Genomic DNA, 24971 nt, shown 5'->3' on the forward strand with positions numbered 1-24971 from the left:
GTAGGTGAAGAGCGATATAGCGAGGGACTACTGTACACTATTTAGTAACTGTGGTGAGTAGGCTTCAATAGTGGATTCTAAAACCCATTGCTATTGGTTTGTGTGCAGAAGCACTTGCATGTGATGCTTCTGTGCATGTGCAGAAGCAACCTGGGTGGGTGGGCGGAGTCTCCCGCCGCTAATGGTTCACAGAACCAGGCCAAATAGGGAGCAACCCACTGTTGGCATGCTTCTGAGGGCTGTAAAAAAAAAAAGACTTTGGAAACTTATGAAAAGTCAAACTTTTTTGGTTAAATATTTCCTGAAACATATTGAGAACTGCATTCTAATAGTAGGCTGGACTACAAAACAAATTCAATTCAGACAAAAGTGGGCAGAATTAACAAATTGGGTTGAACTTGTGCATTTGAGCTATTGTCTTTGTTTATTTAATTAAAGATGGCAGGGCTTGAATCTGAAACTTAGAAGCTAATCAGGGTTTTATATCTGTGTTATGGATTTCTTCTGTTCATCAGAGCTGAAGATGTCATTTCTGAATAGAATTCAAAATGTGATGTTTTGTGTCAGCCAATTTTATTAATTTTCTTCTCTTCTTCCTGATTGTTTGAGAGCAGATACAATCAAGTGAAGTTCGGTGGCTGAGTAGTAATCATTCTGTGTATTTGCATAACCTTCAGAAAATTATCCTAAGAGTATGAATGTAGCCAGAAGTAAGATTATGTATTTGTTAGAAAAATTATAATGTGCAGATGGAAACAGCACATCTGAAGCTGCCATAATGTTGGAAGAGCCACAAGGTTTAATTTTGTTGCTTTTCTATTCACTACATTTAACTGCAGTTAATTTTAAAATTGGGTTGGTGTCCTCCTCCTATTCGCCTCCATGTATTGCTCGCTCTTATTTTGCACAAAAATGATTACACATACCACTAATACCTTATTATTTCATTTGGTTCATTGATTGGATTAAGTTTACAATCTTTTATCCGTTAAAAAGGAACATTTTAAAGGTGTCTTACTAAAAAAGGAAATGAATGGGAAATTAAGCAGATGAGATTTTTAGACCATGCTGACTTCAAAACATTGCCTGAAAATAAGAACTTCAGAAAAAAATTAGACACTTTTATTTATTTCACATGCTACTATTTTGTATAAATATATTCATTGGTTAAAAGAGGTTTCCCATATGAACATTCCCCAATCCGCATATCAGGTACTAATACAATCGAAGGAGTCCAGAAATACTTCACAAGAAGAGTCCTTCACTCCTCCTCACGTAACAAATTACCCTACTCCTCCAGACTTCAAATACTAAATCTAGAAAATTTACAACTAAGTCGTCTCCAAACTGATTTAACTGTTGTTCATAAAATCATACATCATAATGTACTCTGTGTCAGTGACTACTTCACCTTTAACAACAACAACACAAGAGCACGTGATAGATACAAACTGAATGTAAATTGCTCCAAACTTGACTGCAGAAAATACGATTTCAGCAATACAGTGGTCACTCCCTGGAACTCATTACTTGACTCTGTTGTTGCTTTCCCCAACCCAAAATCTTCAACCTTACATTATCTACAATTGACCTCTCCCTTTTTCTAAGAGGTCTGTAAGGGGCGTGCATAAGTGCACTTATGTGCCTAATGTCCCTGTCCTACTGTCTTATTATCCTTTCTCTTACTACATTCTACTTATGTTATGTTATGTTAATATGTACTATAATACTATACCTGTTTGACATTTTTTTTAAAAAAAAGTCCAGTCATAACAAAACAAATGGCAAAATATGACCTAGTTTATGTATTTTGAGACATAGGTAAAAGCAGCTGATTAGGCCCCCTAGTATGTCTCCATGTAGATACAGTCTTACATGTCCTCAGAAAATTCTTTTACAATATGGTGCTTTTTGGAATATGAACCATTTCATTGTCTCAACCATTGGCTAAGATAATGGAATGGCTCATATTCCATACATTCAATATCAGTTGGAGCATCAGGTTTCATGACTCTGCATTCAGGATTATGCCACCAGGACTCCCAGCTACATAAAAGACACCACAAATTTTCTAAGATGATTGAACTCCATTGGCAAATGCCTCATCAACACAATTTTGACTTTTATGGCTGTTGAGACATTATACACCAGCATCCTCTCGTAACACATGACTTCAAACCATCAAGAACACCATTAATGTCAACACAGGATATTTATGTGATTTTGTATCTTCAACTATAGTTTATGTATGGTATGTTGTGTGCATGTTTTTTAAATTATGGGTTTTTAGTTTTTAAATATTAGATTTGTATTGTACATTGTTTTCTATTACTGCTGCGAGCCGCCCCGTGTCTATGGAGAGGGGCGGCATACAAATTTAATAAATAATAATAATAATAATAATAATAATAATAATAATAATAATAACTTATATCCACAGTTGAGCTGCAAATTTCCACTGCTAAGCAAGACAGTCATTAAGTGAGATTTGCCCCATTTTACAAGTTTTCTTGTCACAGTTGTTAAGTGAATCACTACAGTTGTTAAGTTAGTAACATGGTTGTTGTTCTGTCTGGGTTCCCCCAGACGTCAACACCAACTAAAAAGAGTATCCAGACACGCTGGTAAAAAGCAAAGTCATTTTATATCTTTGAAAACAAACACAGATAACAAAAACTGTCTTACAAACTGGAATGCTATGCAGCTTCACAGAAGAGTCACGACGGCCAGACAATACAACAGGCTTCTTGCTGGCACACACATCACTGTAGATAAGAACACCCACGCCTCCCCCAAGTTTTCAGCCTTCGAGGCCACAAGCCAGAATCAGAGACGCCAAGGATCGAAGCAAGGTCACAGGACTCCCAAAAGATAACTCTCCACAATACAGGAAGGGCGGGCCTGCCTTTTCAACCTTTCTGAGGAGAACCACACCCAAACCCAGCTATTGCCTATTAGGGATGGAAATACCTGGCTAATAGTCCCCTTCGTTGTGCTGCCCTTCTCTGCCTCATATCTATGATGGCTTGTGCATTCTCATCTAATGACTACAGGCTACTCGCTGGGGAGAGCTCTCCCCCAGGGGTCTCAGGCTGTTCTCCCTCCTCCTCGTTCTGACATTCCTCTTCCCCGTCTGCCTGGTCCTCCTCCTCCTCCTGTTCCTCGTCCTCCCCCTCTGAGCATAGAGCCGGCAGAGTTCCAGCCGTTCCCTGAGGAGCCTCAGACTGAATCACAACAGTTGTTAAATGAATCTACCTTCCCTGTTGACTTTGTTTGTCAGAAAGTCACAAAAAGTGACCCCAGGACACTGCGACCATCATAAATACATGCCAGTTGCCAAACATCCAGATTTTGAACATGTCACCACAGATATGCTGCAATGGTCGTAAGCAGGGGTGGGCTGCTGCCTGGATGAGGGGGAACGCAGTGGGGTAGCAAAAATTGAGCAATACCCCAGAGCACCCAATTTGCACTGAACGATATTGAAAGAAAATGCAGGGCATCCTGCATAAGCCACACCCACAGTGTGGTAGTAAACATTTTGGTAGCCCTTCATGGTCGTGAGTGTGAAAAACAGTCATAAGACAGTTTTTCAGTGCTTTTTGAAGAGTCACTAAATTAAAATAACAAACTCCGCTCATGGCCTGACCTATTTATACTGCAAAAATCTGTTCCTATGAACTCTGCTCAGAACTCAAAAGACGTCAAGAGAAACTGACTTATACATTGACTACCATGCGGATTGTATAAAAAATAAATCCCGCAACCCACACCCCAATATCCAACTCCTCATCATTAAAAACCAGGCAGGTACACCCCAACTACCTCAATACCAACCACTACTGAACCTTAAATGCAAGTTACTTAATGCAAGAAGCCTCTTAAATAAAATGGCTGAATTCTCCCTCTTACTAAATGCAGCTATATTTGACATATATTTGTGTGTGAAACTTGGCTGAATGCATCCCTGCCTGACTCCATTACCATAGAAAGGTGGTACCGGTCCCATTGTTAAATCCATAGAGGAAGTGTTGCTATCTCCTATAGAAATTTCCTAAATCTAAAAAATATCCGAGTTACATAGGAACTTGCTCTTCCTGAGACCATCATCTGCAAGCTGTCCTTAAACACCACATTTCGTTTCTTACTATGTTACAGAGCCCCTAATTACAACATTGAAAATGTGAACAAGTTAACTTCACTACTAATGTGGGAATCTTCTTGCCCACATCCTCTTATCTTTGTTATTAATTGGACTTTAAATGAATGTAGAACTGAACCCATACATACAACCTTGTCCAATGCTGTAACTAATTTGGGACCAGATCAACTAGTAACTCACAGCACTAAACTCAACAACTGCCTTGATTTCATCTTCTGCAACAGTTCAAATTCAATTGATGAACTACAAATAAAAGAGCCCTTTTCCAACAGTGACCACAGCATGATTGACTTTTGTCTCAATAGACGTCCTTACAAAAATCATCCTAATGATGGGATCCCCAGTTATAACTTTAAAAAGCCAACTATGATATCATAGACACTGACCTTTCATCTCTTGATTGGCAAATCCTAGTCATTGGCTGCAATATACTGCCAAAGAACATTATCACATTTTTTTTTGCTTGAAGTCAAAAGAATCATTAAACTATACATACCACAAATAACCTCCAAACGTAGAAAAAACAAAATGCCCATAAAAGGATGCTCCAATTTTTTTTTTTTTTTAAATCTCTGGTGAAAAACAAAACTGATATTGAAAAAACGATGGTAGCCTCCAGGCAGAAAGCATGTCCAGATGAACTAATTCGCCTTATTCTAACATTTCATTAATGGTCTCTTGCAAATGTAGAAGTACGTTTGCCTCCCATTGTCTTTACAGCCTAGAAACTAAGAAAAGTCTCTACTGGGATTTTTGATACCTTCACATTCTTCTGTTGCCTCTTATCTAACTCTTCCCATTGTCTCCCATGGTCATTCACATATGCCATTATACCATTAAATGTATTCTGTATAGTCAGGCTTTATACTAAAACCACATTTATTCTGACCCACTCAAAAGAGATGCTTTCTAATGGAATTAAACTAGGCATTTAGAGATAACTTATTCACCCAACAAGTTCAATAAGTAAATTAACAGTCAAATCAATATGGTCAATTCCATTTCCATGGAAGATCTTGATAAACTTCAAAAAAGGAACAGCAGAATTCTGGTGATTACATCTACAATTTACAGTTCAAGCTATTTAGGAGCATTATTAATGAGCCACAATCTGGACAACTGAATTTATTTATTTATTTATTTATTTATTTATTTATTTATTTATTTATTTATTTATTTATTTATTTATTTATTTATTTATTTATTTATTTATTTATTTATTTATTTATTTATTTATTTTATTTTATTTATTATTTGGATTTGTATGCCGCCCCTCTCCGAAGACTCGGGGCGGCTCACAACACGTGGAACAAATCATAAATAATCTGACAAATTTAAAATATTTAAAGATTTAAAAAACCCCATATGCTAACAGACACACACACAAGCATACCATGTATAAATTAAACATGCCCAGGGGGAGATGTTTCAGTTCCCCCATGCCTGACGGCAAAGGTGGGTTTTAAGGAGTTTACGGAAGGCAGGAAGAGTAGGGGCAGTTCTAATCTCCCGGGGGAGTTGGTTCCAGAGGGTCGGTGCCGCCACAGAGAAGGCTCTTCCCTTGGGGCCCGCCACTTTCCTAGGTATGGGATTGCAGGCCATCCATGTCAACCATGCAACCTGAGACAGATTTTGATTGATTAAAGAAAAACAACAAACCTATGATACTAAAACAGGAATATGATTGTTAAGTGCGGGTTTAGAATAAAGAGACAAGATGCCGCATGACGTTTCAGCACTTTATTCAGTAGTGGGATGAATAACACATGTCAGCTCTGTCCGTCAGACTGGCCACTGACAATGCTATATTTTCCTGCAGCTCAAATGGAGCAATGAGTGGCGGGTATGCTAATTCTGCTCCCCCTGTGAATATCTAACACGCCCTCCCCTCCAGGATTGATGTTACCCAATCACCTAACAGTTTAGTCCCGTAGATAAGTGTAGTCCCATAGATAAGTGGGGCGGTGGTGACCTGTGCAGTTCATTTGAACCAGCAACAACTGTGCAGTCAGGTCTGCTGTCACCCCAGAGTCAGTGGGTAGAGTCATTATTATTATTATTTATTATTATTATTTATTAGATTTGTATGCCGCCCCTCTCCGAAGACTCGGGGCGGCTCACAACAATAGTAAAAACAATGTCAAAGAACAAATCTAATATTAAAAAGAAACCCATATAAAACCCCTCATATTTAAAACCAAACAACACATACATACCAATCATAAAATATAAAAGCCTAGGGAGGAGTTTCAGTTCCCCCATGCCTGGCGATATAGGTGGGTCTTGAGTAATTTACAAAAGACAAGGAGGGTGGGAGCAGTTCTGATCTCTGGGGGGAGTTGATTCCAGAGGGCTGGGGCCACCATAGAGAAGGCTCTTCCCCTGGGGCCCACCAAATGACATTGTTTTGTCAACGGGACCTGGAGAAGGCCAACTCTGTGGGACCTTATCGGCCGCTGGGATTTGTGCGGTAGCAGGCGGTTCTGGAGATACTCTGGTCCAGTGCCATATAGGGCTTTAAAGGTCATAACCAACACTTTGAATTGTGACTGGAAATTGATTCGAAGTCAGTGCAAGCCACAGAGTGTTGTAGAAATGTGGGCGAATCTAGGAAGCCCCACGATGGCTGTCGCGGCTGCATTCTGCACGATCTGAAGTTTCCGAACACTTTTCAAAGGTAGCCCCATGTACAGAGCATTGCAGTAATGAAACCTCGAGGTGATAAGGGCATGAGCGACTGTGAGCAATGACTCCCTCTCCAAATAGGGCCGCAACTGGTGCACCAGGCGAACCTGGGCAAACGCCCTCCTCGCCACAGCCGAAAGATGATGTTCCAATGTTAGCTGTGGATCGAGGAGGATGCCCAAGTTACAGATCCTCTCTGAGGGGGTCAATAATTCCCCCCCAGGGTAATGGACGGAAAGATGGAATTGTCCTTGGGAGGCAAGACCCACAGCCACTCCGTCTTGTCTGGGTTGAGTTTGAGCTTATTGACACCCATCCAGACCCATCCAGACCCCAACAGCCTCCAGGCACCGGCACATCACTTCCACTGCTTCATTGACTGGACATGGGGTAGAGATGTATAACTGGATATCCATTCCCCCTATCTCCTCCCAAATAAAGCCTATATTATTTTAGTCATTTCATACAGCTAAGGGACTGAATTTTAGTTCACAAACTATCAACATTCCAAGAAAGATGGCTTCCAGGCCCGATACAACATGTGTTTTAATAAAATTTGTTAGTCTGAAAAGGTACTACAAGAATCCTTCTGATCATAAGAAAATTACAATTGCTTTTTACAAAAGAAAAAAATGAAGAGGGTTAATAACATCCTAGAAACTGTTATTTAACAAGTTGGAAATGAAACCAACTTTTTCAACACTTACACTCTCCTGGTATTTCCTCCCCTTTGGCAAATAAGAATTCATTTTCTACATGACTATAATATTTCATATTTTTAATTACCATTCCGAAATAATTTATTTTTCTTGCAATTGCAACCAGATATTAGTTGTTCTTAAATTTCTTAAAGGTCTATGGAAACTTTTTTTTATCCTAAATCATCTTCTTTCCTGAAGAAGATAATAATAACTCTAAGAATACTTCTTTCAATGGGTATAGTAAGGAGACATATGCCTTTATTTAAAAGTGACAACTGATGCAGTTAATCAAATTTCTTTTTTTAAAAAAAGCAAATCAATTGTCAAACCTAATTATTACATTCCCTCAATAATAATATTGAAAAGCTATCCTAAAGTAATGGACACATTTAATATTTCTATAATATCTGGAATAATTTAAGGAAAACAATCTAGGTAGACTTTAACTCTTTTTAAACATTTAATTCATTTGCTTTATATAGTTTCTCAAACTGATAATCTGTTTGTGAGTACTGCTGAATAACAACAACAATACCTGTGTGATTAATAATAATAATAATAATAATAATAATAATAATAATCCAGCTATCAATGGTAAAGAACTGGTGGTATCATAAACCTGAGAAAGTAGTTGAAAACAAACATGCCAAAATATTTTGGGACTTTCAAATTCAAACTGGCAGGGTTTTGGAAGACAATACACCGGAACTTACAGTTGTGGAAAAGAAGGGGGTGTGGATAATCGATGTCGCCATACCAGGTGACAGTCAAATTGATAAAAAACAACAAGAAAAACATAGCTGATATCAAGATCTTAAAATTGAACTACAACAACTCTGGTATAAACGAGTATAGGTAGTCCCAGTAGTAATCATTGACAAAAAATTGACAAAATCAGAATCTATCAGTTGCAAAAGGCCACTATATTTGGGTCTGCATGCATCATATGAAAATACATCCTAGATGCTTGGGAAGTGTTCAACTTGGGATATTGTGATATGAAATCCAGTACTGTATATAAATCTTGCTTGCTGTGTATTACTATTTTTTGTGAATAATAATAATAATAATACCAAAAATTATCATTGGCATTAAGTGTTCTTGCTCCTTAGATAATATTTTCCTAGCATTTTATTACTTTGATTGTCTAACTTACATTTCACTTAATTTTCACTGGTGTTACAAAGAGTGAAATGTTACACAAGAAGACATGATCATGTAATGAGGTTTATCTCCTTCCAACTTGAAGATCTTTATGTGGTCTTTGCTTTAATGATTAGGAAGGCGGAAGAGGATTTGGCGGGCCCTGGGAGAGACACATTTGTCTTCTTCCATTCTGTCAATAGAAACTACATTTTGTTAATGGGACCATACAGCTAGACTCCACTCTACTTATATGTTTTGTTTCTTATATCTTCAATCTCCCATAACTTTCAGAATGGGTTTTCTTTCTCTATTCTTCTTTGGTTGAATTATTTAATGAATCAGCATTTTAATTATATATTATCTTTTCCCTTCGTCTTTTCTCCAGAATTTTTCCTCAGTAAAGTGCTTTTTATAAAACCCTTTTGTACATATGAAAGGTCACCAGATCGCTTAGTCCAGGATGTACAGATTATGTCAGTCTGATTTATTCTACTCTCCATTTTGCAGGGAAGATTTCTGCTCCATTAAATTTATATTTGGATTTTTAATAAAATAACCTGTCATTAGTTCTTTGGTCATTTTAAGGTAGGGAAGGGTTTGCCTACTATTGAAATCTTAGTCTTTGCCTGTTTACAGCAGAAAGATCACACTTTTCTTAGAGGCTAATTTCCCTGAATTCCCGGTATGATATTGTGACATTTGTACCATTTGTACCAAAAATCTGCTCACCTAATAACTGTAGGTAAGATTAAGGGGAAGACCAAGAAAGTTGTGATTGGAGGCAATTGAGAAGTTACTCAAAAAAGGAAGAGATGAGAAATTTGAACAATAAACAAGGAGGTTTAAAGCAGAATTTGGACAATATAGAAGCACAGATGGGCATATCTACATTTAGTGACATTTTCATAGCTTTGTTGTGAAAGGGGATAGGATGATGGGCACTAAAAGGGAATAGGATGACTGGCATATGATTAACCTGCTATACTTTAACCAACTAAGACTTCATTTTGAAGCAAAATATGACTTTACCTTCAGAAATTTCAACTGTCAGATCAATTTATATAATTTCTGATGGTTATTCTTTCCAGGTAATCCTACGAAATGCATATTTAGGCTGATACAGTTTATATATCCATAAATATATAACATAAAATGAGCCTGTTCCATAAAACATTTACCTGTTTACCATTCTGAATTGTCTTCAATATTTTAAAATATACAGTATCTTTATTTAAGAAGGCATTTAAAAAAATATACTAGTGGTATTTCCTGTTTAAGAACATCCAAATCAATGTTTTACTTTTTAAGAATAACAACTGAAGACAATAAAACACTTTCTCCTGATTTTCTCAGCTATTTAGAATATTTATATCTTTTATTAAGAAAAATCTGATTGCTAACATTTTATGAAAAATCTTAAATGGCTTCATCTCCATAAATGATCCAAAAATGCAGAAGAAAAAAAGGGCAGCGCCGGACTTACCCGGCTGGCAGGCTTTGCTGGAGGGACCGGGAGACACGGTCCCTCATGGCGGCCGCCATCTTGGATCCCGGGCGAAGTCTCGCATTGCGAGACTTCGCTCGGGAGATCAGGGCCTGATTGGCCAGGCTCCTGATTGGTCCGGGCGGGGCCTGCTTGCCCTATATAAGGGCGAGCAGGCCCAGGGCTCTCCCTTTTCGCCCGGACTGCAGAGAAGAGCAGACGTCCGTTCGTCTGCTCCGGCGGCCATTTTGTTTGGCGACCTCGTGCGAGGCGCCATTTTGTGGCCAGTAGTTCAAGCGGAAAGCCTTCTGATATCAGCGGAGCCAGCATCGGCTGGGCTCCGCTCTGGTTTGAGCCTCATTGCCTGTTTTCGGGTGGTGGGAGGTGCTGCCTTTTGGTGGCCTCGCGGGCCCGCGGGGATCACTGGGTGGCTTGTGGCATGGGCATAAAGGCCTGGTGTTGGGCCTTGTTACCCATTGGGGGGGGGGATTAGCCTCTTAATAGGGTGTTGCACTGCTGAGGCCTGCTGCTTGAGGCAGGCCTTGCCCAAAGGGTGCAGGGTCCGTTGGGGGGGGGCTTGGTCCTGCCCTATCCCTTTCTTCTTGTTAAATTAGATTGGTAGTTGCTGTAATGGCCCCTAAAAAGCGGCAACCTAAGGCCCTCCCGGCCCAACCAGTGGTGCGGCCTAGGAGGGCTGCCAGGCCGTCTGCCCGGGCTCGGGCTGCGGCAGCGGGCCCCCCGGGGGGGATCCCGGTGGGGGGTGGTGGTAGGGTTTGTGCCCACAGTCCCTCAACCCGAGATGTCCCCTTCTCTCTCCTGGGCTAGGGTCTTGGAGCGGCTTGATGACTTGGAGAGGTGGCGGTCGGGGGCAGGCCCAGAGGGGCTTTCCTCGACTGCCACCGCAGCATGGGGCGCAGACCCCGAAGAGGAGTCGGCCCCAGAAGGGCGCGTGGCCCCCAACACGCAGATGGCTGGCACCGGGCAGACGGGCCACGCCGGGCAGACGGCCCACACCGGGCAGATGGCCCAGTCGGGGCAGTGGTCATCGTTCCAGGGCCCAACCAGGATGGGCCTACCGTGGATGGCTTCTACCCCTTACGGGACAGGTGAGGTTGCACCACATGTAGGCACATCACCGCTCTTGCCCGTCCAGGGTCCCGGGTTCATCCCGCCCGCTTTGGGGGGTGGCAACAGCTTTGTGGGGACTGCTGCAGGCACCTGTGGACAGGTCTGGTCCCCGCCGGCTCCGCCAGTGGGGGCGGCGGGGGTACCTGTCCCACCCGGGGCGGGGGTGGGGGGTTGGATCCCTCCTCCACCGGCCATTATGCCACCGGTCCCGTTCATGTATCCACCGGGGCTTGGGGTGCTGGGCTCGGGGGCCACCACGGTGTGGGACCCGTTCGCCAGCATCAAGCCTGGGGCCATCCCTTGTGGGTTGCCCGCGACGCCTTTAGGGTACCATCTTCACCCGTCAGTTAAGGAGGCAATCTGGCGGGGGGAGTATGTTGATCTTTTCTCCATTTTGAACAGGGAGGTCCCTAAACAGGACAAGGAGGTGGTCCCTGGGGAGAAGGTTAAAAAGACAAAGGTCACAAAATGCTTCAGCTCGTGGCTGTACGCCTTTCTGACCTTTGCGTCGGTGGTAATTCAGAGGCAGCCGGGTAGGGCCGCTGCCTTGCTGAAGTACATCGACCTTATAGCGAGGGCCCATTTTGAATATGGGGGCACCATATGGAGGCATTACGACAAGGGGTTCAGGATGCGTATTGCCCATGACCCCTACTTGCCTTGGGATATGGTGGTTCCGGACCTGTGGTTCCAGGCCACGCATATGTCAGGGAAGGAGGGCTGTGATAGGACCGATAGCGGTCACTTTATGGAAGAGGAGCCCGCGACGCCCGCGCCGGCCAAGGCCGTGGCGGGTGCCGTTGGAAAAGGGGCCTCTTTGGTGTGTCACGAGTTCGCTGCAAAGGGGGCGTGTTTCCGTCCCATTTGCAGGTTTCGTCACGCCTGCGGAAGTTGTGGGGGGAACCATTCCGCAGCAGTGTGCCCCCGCCCCAAGAAGGGGGTTGAAAAGAAAGGCTCGGGTCTCCCAAAGCCCCCCCCACCTGCTGGGGGAAAAGGGGCCCAGCCCAATTAATTTAATGGTGCTTGAGGGTTGGTTGGGTGACTACCACCCTCGCTCGAGAGCGGCCGCTCTCTTGCTAGGTTTTTCGGAGGGATTTAGGATCCCTTACATGGGTGTTAGGAGGGCCTTCATGTCTGACAACCTTAGGTCAGTTGTTGGACATGAAGACATTGTTAGGGAGAAGATTCGGAAGGAGGTGGCCAAGGGTAGGGTCCTCGGGCCCTTCCCGGAACCGCCCTTCCCGAATCTTCGTGTGTCCCCCTTAGGTGTGGTCCCCAAAAAGGCGAGTGGTGAATTTAGGTTGATTCACCATTTGTCTTTTCCAAAAGGGGAGTCAGTGAATGACTTCATTCCTGACGAGCTGTGTTCAGTCCGGTATGCATCCTTTGATGCAGCCGTGACTATGGTTAGGAAGTGTGGGGTGGGAGCCCTTATGGGTAAATGCGACATTAAGTCGGCATTCCGGCTCCTCCCCATACACCCAGACGACTTTGAGCTGTTGGGCTTCCATTTTGAGGGGGGTTATTACGTGGACAGAGCTTTGCCCATGGGGTGCTCTGTCTCGTGCTCGCTTTTCGAGAGTTTTAGCACCTTCTTGGAGTGGGCGCTCAGGAGGCAAAGTGGTCTGGGTACGGTCGTTCACTACCTTGATGATTTCCTGTTGGCGGGGCCTGCGCATTCAGAGCAATGTTTTGCTTTGATGAGGGACTTCGAAGCCCTTTGTGCTCAATTAGGGGTGCCTTTAGCCTCTGAAAAGACCGAAGGCCCCACCACCAGGATTACCTTTCTGGGTATTGAATTGGACTCAGAGGAGCAATCTTCTAGATTGCCCCTAGAGAAGTTGGTAAAGATTAAGCGGAAGCTTGATGAGGTGCTGAGCTGCCGGAAGGTGACCCTACGGCAGCTCCAGGAATTGGCAGGCATTCTTAATTTCGCCTGTCGGGTAGTTGTTCCTGGAAGGGCTTTTTCCAGGAGGTTGTATGATGCGATGAAGGGGCTCCGTTTGCCCCATCATCGTACCCGCCTTTGCGCTGGGGTCAGGGCTGACCTCGGCGTGTGGCGGGATTTTTTGGTCAGGTTTAATGGTTTGTCTTTCTGGAGGCACGAGCTTCTCTTGGAAGCTGAGTTGCAGCTCTGCTCTGACGCCGCGGGGACTTGTGGTTTCGGGGTGGTGTTAGGTGACCAGTGGTGCTGGTCGGCATGGCCTCTGGAATGGAGTGCCTCTTCGTTGGTTAAGGACCTGACGTTCCTGGAGCTCTTCCCCTTAATAGTGGCCTTAGAGCTTTGGGGGGAGCAGTTTAGGGACAAGACCGTGCACTTTTGGTGTGACAACCTAGCGGTTGTCCATGTGGTGAATGCCCTGTCCTCGAAGAGCGACAGGGTCATGCGGCTTGTCCGCCATTTTGTGCACAGGTCCTTGTCCCTAAACGCATTGTTTTTGGCTAAGCATGTCCCCGGGTTGGAGAACGGGGTTGCTGATGCCTTGTCCCGTGGTCAGTTGTCCAGGTTTCGGACCCTGGCCCCGTGGGCCCGAGAGTTGCCAGAAGCGTTCCCCAGCCACCTCTGGAGTCTGGGGGGGATCCAGAGTGGTGGAGAGGCGAGGCATCCCGGGCAATCTCCTTGTCTGTAGCGCCCGGCACCCTCAGGGCATACCAGCGTGCAGGTAAGGAGTTTGGGGAGTTCAGGCAGGGCAGGGGTTACCAGCTTAGTTGGCCTGTCCCTGTAGAACACTTGGCCGAGTTTTGCGTCCAGCTTAGGCAGCGTGGCCTGTCAGTTAGGACGATCCGGTCCCGGTTAGCCGGCCTCGCCTTCTTGGCCAAGGCAGGGGGGTTTGCAGATCTTTCGGGTGACTTTCGCATCCGGAAGATTCTGGAAGGCTGGCTTAGGGAGCAAGCGGGGGCCCCAGGTGACACTCGTCAGGCTCTGACGGTGGAGCAGCTGTCTTTAATCAACGTGGTTTTTGACAGTCTGTGTTCCTCATTGTACGAGGCCCGTGTTTTTAGGGCAGCGGCCTGTGTCATGTTCTTTGGGGCCCTTCGGGTCAGCGAGGCCATGGCTTCGTCTCAGGCTGACACCTCGCTCCGAGCCTTCCAGTATGCTGATCTGGCCTTTAGACAAGGGGGGGTTTCCCTTGTAGTAAGGCGGTCTAAGACGGATCAGCTACGCAGAGGGGTTACCATACAACTTAGTGCGGCCACCGACCAGTCGGTGTGTCCGGTGGCCGCGCTACAGCTTTATTGTGGTCTTCGGGGGTCGGGCCCGGGGTACCTGTTTAGACATTGGGATGGTACCCCTCTGACCCGTTTCCAGTTTTGGGCTTTAGTATCCAGGGCGATGGCCCAGGTGGGCATGGATCCCGCCGGTTATGGAACGCATTCGTTCCGTATCGGCGCCGCCACTAGCGCGGCTATTTCTGGTTTCCCGGCCCATCGGATTCGGGAGATCGGCCGCTGGCGGTCAGCGGCATATTTGGGTTATGTTAGGCCCGCTGCGGATCCTAGGCAGGGCTTAGGTTAGGTAACCTCTCTGTGTGTGTGTCCTCTTGCAGGTCCCCAGGCTAACACAAAACCGACGGCGCTGCTGTGTGGCCACAGCATGATTTTCTGGGCTGGCCGCGCGGCAGCCAGGAGCGCCATCGGGACCCACCTGTCCCTGGGGCAGTGGGTCAACGTTACCTGGATGGGCCGGAGAGGTATGCGGTGGGAGGGTCTCCTACCGGCGTTGCTGGGCGGTCAGCATTCTGTGGCTGCGCCCGGCAATATGGGGGGCGGCTCCTGGAGTCGTGCCCAAAGGGGTCTGGGTGGGCAGCGTCTTGTGGCCGCACCCAGGTGGCTGGTATTGCACTTAGGTGGCAATGACCTGTGCATATTGGGAGGCCTGGCGCTGATCATCCAGGCACGCGAAGACCTGCGAAGGCTTCGTGAGGTATGGCCCACCACGCAAGTGGTGTGGTCAGAAATATTACCTAGGCTTGTGTGGAGGGATGCCTCTTCCCTTAGGGCCATTCACCGGGCTAGGCGACGGGTGAATAGGGCTATGGGTAAAACGGTTAGGGAATTGGGTGGAGTGGTAGTACCCCATCCCCTTATCTCAATAGACCGGCCATGGCTTTACCGGGATGATGGCGTTCACCTGTCGGAGCGGGGGAACGCCATCTTCTTACAGGACCTGCAGCGGTCTCTGCGTGAGCTGGCGCAGCTAGAGGGGGGAGTCGGGGGGCCAAGATAGAGATCTGACCCCCACTCCTGTGGCAGGTTAGGGGCGGAAAACTGGGGTGGTTTAGCAACCGCGCGTTCTCCCTTGGGCATCTTTGGGGATGATTGACAGGTTCTCCGCAAGCTCATGGAGGGAGTTTCTGCCTGAGCAGCTGGGGGGAACCTGTCTTTGGGTCCTGCACCTTTAATTCCCCGATTCGGGTTAGCCGGTGGGACCCCCCTCATGCACAGCATGGCAGAAAAAGGTCGCAGGTGACGGCCTGGCCCTCACCTGGACCTTGCATCGAGATACGCCCATGAGTTGCCCAGGAATGTTTGTTGGCATAACGTCATTTCCGCCCCGGAAGTAGTTGTTTGACCCTGCAGGTCCATTTCCGGGTCATAGTTGTTTATGCTAATTTATGCAAAGTATTTGAATAAATTATGCAAATTTATGTTAATAAAAATGACCCAATTTAAATCCAGCTCTGGTGTCCGTGTCGTTACTCCGTCTCTCCAGCAAAGTGAATACACACCTAAAATTAGGGATTCGCATATACACAATCACAGACACAGACACACAAAGAGGGAGAGAGAGAATGATTTTTCTATGTTGCTGTACACAGCACTCTTTCATAAGTTGAGGTTTCTATTTCTCTGCCATAAAATTATTTACAGGCAATTCACAGGCATATCTTGAAGATATCTCAGGTTTGGTTCCAGACCGCTGCAATAAAGTGAATATCGCAATAAAATAATCCATAAGAATTTTTTGGTTTCCAAATCCCTATAAAACCTATGTTTACATTGTGCTGTAGTCTATTAAATGTGCAATAGCATTATGTCCAAAACTTCCACCGTACATGCCTTAATTAAAATATACTTTATTGCTAAAAATGCTAATCATCATTTTGGCCTTCAGCAAGTCATAATATTTCTGTTGGTGGATAATCTTATAAGAAAAATGCAATATCTGCAAATGCAATAAAGCGAAACACAATAAAATAAGAATATGCCTATATGTAACCTTGTGTCTGCCTAGAATAGACAATGAAAGACAGAATGAGAGAGAAAAGATTTTAAGTTGTGCCTGGCCCAAAGTGTTTATATGAGCATGGCTTATAACCAGAACACCAAGAGACAATTTAATGCTAACTCATTTAAAAGCTGAAATCGAGATGAAGGCAGCTTTATGGGAAACAGATACGAGGTTGCCAAGACTTGCCAGTACTAAGATTAGACACCAGATTGGAAAAGCCCTATCAGTAAGAGAACTAGGAACAATTTCCAGGGAGATGGGGGAAAATATTGAATGCAAAGGTCAGGAGTATTTGTAGCTATTCATGTTCATGTTGACAAAATTAAAAATAATACAAAGAAGTTAATTAACATCTGAACCAATTAATGAAATAGAATTTGCAAAAGTTGTTTGTTTAGAAGTAATGGAAAGACCAACATTGATAGGAATAACCAAAACTCGAAAATTAATGGTTTACATGAATAAAATAATGAGAGTTATTCTTGGATGCTAGACACCCATGAACTAATGAGAGCCTTTTGAGCTCTCAGCTTCAATACATTTTAAGCAATTTCTTTCTGTGAGTGAAAGAATATTTTTGAGGAATTATTTTAGGTTTAGAAAGAAGAGGGCCTTCCATTCTGGGTTCAAGGGAAGGGGGGAAAGGAGGGAGAAGGGGGCATTCATCAAATTTGCAGATTTCGTCAAGCTGAAGGGAATGGGCAACCCTTTGGAAGACAGATTGACGGTTCAGAATGATCTTGACAGAATTGAGCACTGAGCCTTACCCAACAAGATGCAGTTCAATGGTGAGAAAACTAAGATCCTGCACTTAGGCAGGAAAAACCAAATGCACAAATGACTCCTGGCTCAACAGTAATAACTGTGAGAGGGATATAGATGACCCAGTAGGCCACCACTATGAGTCAGCAGTGTGCCACAGCTGCTAAAAAGCCCTACCACTGATAAAGGGAGAGCATCAATATTATGAGAAGCGACAGTACCACTCTATACTATGTTAGTGAGACTTGGAATGTTGTGTCCAAAAAAAATGCTGAGGCCTTAGAGTGTGCAAAGAATAATAATACAGATGATAAAGGATCATCTAGAGGTTATATGGTGAATGGCTAAAGCCACCCAGTTTAAGAACCAAGAGAAATTTCAAAATTATCTTCTCCAAACTATGGCTATGGTCAAGAATATGCATTTCAATGCATTATTGTTATTAAATTGAGAGCCCTTCAGTTAGCCTGCTGTAGAAAGAATGACTGCCTTCTTCAAAGCAAATGCCTGATGTTAAGAATAGAATGGAATGGCATAGAATAGAATAGAGTAGAGTAGAGTAGAATAGAATGGAATTAGAAGGGACCTTGGAGGTCTTCTAGTCCAACCCCCTGCTTAGGCAGGAAACCTTACACCACTTTAGACAGATGGTTATCCAGCATCTTGTTAAACACTTCCATTGTTGGAACATTCACAATTTCTGGAGGCAAGCTGTTCCACTGATTAATTGTTCTAACTGTCAGGAATTTTTTCCTTAGTTCTAAGTTGCTTCTCTCCTTGATTAGTTTCCACCCATTGCTTCTTGTTCAGGTTTTCATATGTTTTAACTTCCAGTCCCCTAATCATCTTCGTTGCTCTTCTCTCTACTCTTTCTAGAATCTCAACATCCCTTTTACATCATGGTAACCAAAATTGAATGTAGTCTACAATAAGAACATAAATTTGGTGCCTCGGTCTAGGTCCCTAGACCAGGTCTTATGGATAGCCAACTCAGACATAACGTAAAGACGAGCTGTTCAGTACCAGGAAGCTAATCAAGCTACTGTTAGCTTAATAGTTATTACTGCATAGAACCATGTGAGATAGCCTGGCTTGCCAATGGTCTCGGCAAGAAAGAAAAACCACTTAACAAATAAAATTATTTTGCCATTTGTCTCTCTCAAGCCTTAGGAAATGGCTCTTAATAGCATCCCATTTTTATTTATTTAGCTGAATTTTCTAATCTTGTTTGCTTTCCTGTAGCCGTTTCCTTGGCTTACATGGAAAGGGGAATGGGGCCACATTCTTTTAGGAAGACAGTTTTAAACAACCCCAATCTTTAGCTGAATGGTATACATCTTCAGTCTTTAGATGGAAATGTATACTATTATCTTTCTTACTTGTTGAAATGGCACTTTTTAAATGCCAGGAAAGAATTCTGGGTTAACAATAAGATCAATTAAAGGACATGGGGTTTTAAATGACAGAAGCAATGTTATACAAATTCTGTTTCATAAATACTAAAACACTGCTTTGTAAAAACAAAGACCTAACCCAAATATCAATGGGTAGGCTAGGCACTGAAAATATTTCTTGTGTAATTCAAGTTTGCCACCAGGTTCTACAGAACCATATTAGATGCAGTCTCTCAAGAACAGTGGATGCCAAACTCTGTCATCTTCAGCATTCTGCATTCTGTTATTCTTATTCTGTTAGATGTTATGTATCTTCCAAATTTATCTATCTATCTATCTATCTATCTATCTATCTATCTATCTATCTATCTATCTATCTATCTATCTATCATCTATCTCTATCTATCTATCTATCTATCTATCTATCTATCTATCTATCTATCTATCTATCTATCTATCTATCTATCTATCTATCTATCTATCTATCTATTTGATTTGTATGCCGCCCCTCTCCGAAGACTCGGGGCGGCTAACAACAATATAAAAAGACAATGTAAACAAATCTAATATTAAAATTAATCTAAGAAACTCTAATTTAAAGAACCACTCATATGTACAAGGATAACATGTATAAATTCTATAAGCCTAGGGGGAAGGGAAATTTCAATTCCCCCATGCCTGACGACAGAGGTGGGTTTTAAGGAGCTTGCGAAAGGCAAGGAGGGTGGGGGCAACTCTGATATCTGGGGGGAGCTGGTTCCAGAGGGTCGGAGCCGCCACAGAGAAGGCTATTCTCCTGGGTCCCTCCAAACGACATTGCTTAATCGACGGGACCCGGAGAAGGCCAACTCTGTGGGACCTAACCGGTCGCTGGGATTCGTGCGGCAGAAGGCGGTCCCGGAGAAAAATAGGAACTGATACAGAATAACAGAGTTGGAAAAGACTTTGGTGGTCTTCAAGTCAAATCCCCTCTTCAAGCAGAAGACCCTATGCCATTTCAGACAAATAGATGTCCAATCTCTTCTTAAAAACTTCCCTTAATGGAGCACCCACAATTTCTGGAGGCAAGCCGTTCCATTGATTAATTGTTCTTACTGTCAGAAAATTTATCCTTAGTTCTAGGTTGGATTTCTCCTTGATTATTGTAGTTTCAATATTTTACTTTTCGTTCTGCCTTCAGGTGCTTTGGAGAATAGGTTGACCTCCTCTTCTCTGTGCCAACCCCTCAAATATTGTCACTCTTAGTCCTTACCTTCATTAGATTAGACACCAAAACACTCATGCGCCTGCCCATACTGAAAGGTACTCTCGTATGTGCGAATGTGCTCACGTATGAATGTGTATGAACATGTGAATGCATAGACATGCATGAATGTCAGCCTGTGAAGATGTATGAATATGCACATATGTGGACATATGTGTGGGCATGTGTGAACATGTATCTACACAAACATGTTTGTGCACAAATGTGCAAATATGTGCACATGAACAGCAGAGACCTGAAGACCAGCTGGCTGGTGGGACATCCCAACACTGGCAGCGCAGCAAGAGGTAAGATTATTTTCTTCCGTGAACTTATGTTTCATCATTTGCAGGGAAACAGAAGCTCATGAAAGAAACACCACAGAGATCTGACTTGGGGTGATGGCACACATACCAACAGAGAAGGCTCTGCATCACCACTGGCACATATGCCATAGGTTCACCATCACAGGACTAAACATACCTAGTTGTTCATCATATGTTTTAGCCTCCAGTATTCGATGATTTTCGTTGCTCTTCTATGCACCCTTTCTAGAGTCTCAACATTTTTTATATTGTGAAGATGAACACTGGATGAAGTATTCCAAGTGTGATCTTAACAAAGCAATATACAGTGGTACTAACTCTTTATGTGGCCTTGATACTATCCCTCTATTATGGTACGGATAGATGAGGCTAAATGTCTTTTTTTTTTAATTTAATTTTTTAATTGATTTTTATAATAACGATATATCAATAAAACATTCACACAACACATAACAATGTGCTCAAAGTGCCCACCACCAAACAACATTCATACCCCTCCACCAAAATGGGGCATATTTTCTATATACCATTTTAACTCAAGAGCAATACCTGTATATCTATTTACATATTATAAACAGAGCCGGCGCAGCAAGTCGAGTGCTGTACTGCAGGCCACTGAAGCTGACTGTAGATCTGTAGTTCAGCGGTTCAAATCTCATCACCGGCTCAAGGTTGACTCAGCCTTCCATCCTTCCGAGGTGTGTAAAATGAGGACCCAGATTGTGGGGAAATATGCTGGCCCTATTAAAAAGTGCTATTGCTAATATGTTGTAAGCCACCCTGAGTCTAAGGAGAAGGGTGGCATAAAAATTGAATAAATAAATAAATAAAATCAAATAAATAAATAAAGTAATTCTAATTTATTATTTATACCTTGGTCTTGAATTCTACTAACTACATGTCCTCTTACCTTGTCCCATTGTCCCATCAGTTCCCGCAGATTAGTTTCATTGGCCAAATTCATCCTCTTATCCATCTGAAACTGAATATGATCCACCATGGACCGATACCAATTTTGTATTGTCCATTTTGTTGCATCCTTCCAGCCTAGGACTGTTACCAACTGAGCGCTTTCTTAGATAAGGCTAAATGTAAATAAAAATAACTTTGCAAGATTGGATAGTTAAGGAAGCTGTCACATACAATATTTTATTACTTTATCAACATATACATGAGAGCCAATGTGATTTAGTGGGTAAAGGAGGAGGAGGAGGAGGAGGAGGAGGAAGGAGAGGGAGAAGGAGAAGGAGAACTATATAAGATGCATTGAACTCCTGTGCAAAATAAAGTGGGAGGTAAATTAGATAAATAATAGATATTATGGATAGCCTGCAGTTGCCAAGGAGAGATTTTGTAGCAACTTAGGAAAACAGAATGAGACATGTATGAGCTTTTGTCAGCATCTTTGCTAAGCCTCTTTTTACTGCTTCCATTCTTCCTTGTTAACACTTGTAAAATTGCAAATGTTGCCTGAAGGCAAGACTGTAGAAGTAAAGAAGTAATGTTCTAAGCTGATTGAATGCTCACTGTTTCAGCCAACAGGGAAGGAGAGATTAGAGCTACTCTTACCCTCCCTCTCTAGCTCTTTCTCTCTCTATTGTATGTGAAAAGGTACTCTTTGGTCGCTATAATATGATGTTGCAATCGAATCTAAATAATAATAATAATAATAATAATAATAATAATAATAATAATAATAATAATAATCTTGAACATGGGAATGATCTGTTGTTCAAAAGTCTGAGTTCCTTATAGTCCACTATTGCCACTGGAGCTGGATATTTTGGTAAATGAAATGACTGAGAAATACGGTTTCTAACTATTATTCTTTATTCACAGCAGGAGGTTAACAAGCCGCAGTAACACTTTCACTCTGGTGCGCGCCAAGCAGAAGCCGCGTAAGACCGGAGGCACTTCTGTTTATACAGTTTCGCCCAGCAACAAGCGGTGGCTGACAGCTATCTAATATTGGCGCAAAACTACAGCAGCCAATAGAAAACAGGTAAACAGTTCCTATTACATTTGGTGATTTCTGCTTAACAACTACTTATTTAAACTTTACCTGGTTACAGAACTTTATGGAAACTTCGGACATAACACCCCTCCCCCTTCTGGCTGGTTTTTTTTACAGATTTTATTCTGATAAATAAGTAATAAAATCGTCCAAGCGGGCAGGCCTTCTTGGTGTTCGCTCCGACCGGCGAGGCTCATGCAAGACTTGGGTGTCCACAGAAGATGAGGGTTCCTCGGGTCCTGCTGAAGAAGAGTTTCCACGACTGGCAGGTGGCAGAGAAGGGGCAGCGCTGGAGTGGTCACTGACCCCAGGTAAGTCCCAGTCTATTTGTTCCTGGTTTCTGCCCGGTCTGGTATAACTCCCTGCGGGGAGTGAAGGAGTAGAGACCCCATTACTAGTGTTAGCCATATTGTCCCTTATACTGGCTGTTTCCTGTCTCCCCCGTATATGATCTATGTGCCTTTTCCATAGGCAGCCATCATTTAATTTGATCATATAAGTTTTTGGGCCAGTTTGATCGGTCACTATGCCACACTCCCATTGTCTGCCCCTGTCAAAATTCTTGACATATACAGGTTGACCCACACACATGGCACGCTCAGGGATTGTCACATTCACATTTTTGAATTGTACAAAAGAGGGGTGCAGTCTGTCCAGGGGAGACCTCAACTTCCTCCCCATAAGTAGCTCGGCGGGGCTCCTGTTAGTTGTTAAACTTGGCATAATGTGTTGAGTCAGGAGAAAAGTATCCAATCTCTCCTGCATCTCCCCTGGTGATGACCTCTTAATGGCCTCCTTGGCCACACGGACATATCTCTCCGCCATCCCATTAGACCAGGCTGCGTGGGGCGATGTTAAAGCATGTCTGACCCCTAGATGGGCCAAGAACATTTCTAGCTGCCTGGAAGTAAATTGGGGCCCATTGTCCGAAACTAGGACGTCAGGACATCCATGCATTGAGAATAATTTCCTTAGAGCATGTATAACAGCTGTGGAGGTAGTGGACCCTAACAAAATTATGTCTAACCACTTAAAATATGCATCCACTACAATCAAAAACATGTTGTTGCCCACCGGGCCCGCCAAGTCGATATGCACCCTTGACCATGGGCTTTGTGGAATGTCCCACTGTGCAGGGGTGGTTTTGGGTGGATTTGGCCTTGTTTCCTGACACTGGCCGCATGTGGCAACCCAGTCCTCAATTGTTTTATCCAACCCAGGCCACCATAAGTAGCCTCTAGCCAAGGCCTTCATTCTTACCACCCCTGGGTGTCCCTGATGTAACATTTTAATGACCTGTGGCCTCAGACTAGTGGGAATTACCACTCTGTCACCCCACAAAATACAATCATGCATGACTGACAGCTCCAATCTCTTAGTTTTGTATTCCCCCACCCAGGGGTCTTCCCCATTTGGAGGCCACCCTTTTAAAATATATTGTAGCACTCTGCTTAAAACCTGGTCCTTTTTGGTTTCAATAGCCACCTCTTTAGCTGTGACCAAGGGTTCTGTATTTAAGTCAATGAGGAGAACATCTGCTGCAGGGGCGGGGTCCTCTACCCTCTGTCCTAAGGGACAGCGACTAAGCCCATCTGCATGATTTATCGTGGAGCCCCCTTTATGGATAAGGACATAATCGTATCCCGCCAAAAAAATAGCCTACCGGGACATGCGGGGGGACATAAAAAGAGGGGTTCGGCGACCAGTGGCTAATAGACCTAACAAAGGTTTGTGGTCAGTGACCAATTGGAAGGGTCTCCCTAATAAGTAGTGGTGAAATTTCTTCACTCCAGCCACCAATGCCAATGCTTCCCTGTCTATTTGTGCATAGTTGCGTTCGGCCATGGACAACGTTCTGGAAAAATAGGCCACTGGGGCTTTCTGACCATTAGGGAAAACATGGGCTAGGATCCCTCCCACCCCGTATGGTGAAGCATCGCATGTGAGCCTAAGTGGCAGGGTAGAACTGTACTGAATTACTACGCTGTGCGATGTTAAAAGGTTTTTTAACAGCAGTGAAAGCCTGTTGTTCTTTCTCACCCCATTCCCAAGACGCTCCCTTGTGGAGGAGTCGATGAAGTGGCTCAGCTGCGGAGGCCTTCTGTTTCAAAAAAACAGAATAAAAATTCAATAGCCCCAAAAAGGCTTGCAGCTCTGTTTTACAGGTGGGGGCAGGGGCATCCTTAATTGCTCTAATCTTTTCCTCTGTGGGGTGTATTCCATGTTCATCTATTCGGAACCCCAAAAAATCCACAGAGGGGGTTCCCCACACACATTTCTCTGGTTTAAGCCTTAAGCCCTTATCCCTTAGACGAGAGAGAACTTGGCGGATTCTGCTATGCAACTGGCCAGGGGTGTCCCCACAAATTAAGATGTCATCAAAATAGGGGACTACCCCTTTAAGTCCACTCAGTAATCGTTCCATCAACCTTTGAAAAATACCAGGGGCTACGCTGACCCCAAATTGTAAGCGCGTACATTTAAAGGCACCTCTGTGCGTTACAATCGTTTGCACCATTGCTGTGGCATCGTCAATGGGCAACTGCTGGTATGCCTGGGCAAGGTCCAGCCTTGCAAAGATTCTCCCAGCCCCCAGGGTATGCAGCAGCTGCTGCACAACAGGTATGGGGTATGAGTTGTGCTGCAACGCCTTGTTAAGGGTCGATTTGTAATCTGCACATACTCTTAGGGAAC

The sequence above is a fragment of the Erythrolamprus reginae genome, chromosome 1, assembly GCF_031021105.1.
Source record: "Erythrolamprus reginae isolate rEryReg1 chromosome 1, rEryReg1.hap1, whole genome shotgun sequence".
Classification (NCBI taxonomy): domain Eukaryota; kingdom Metazoa; phylum Chordata; class Lepidosauria; order Squamata; family Dipsadidae; genus Erythrolamprus; species Erythrolamprus reginae.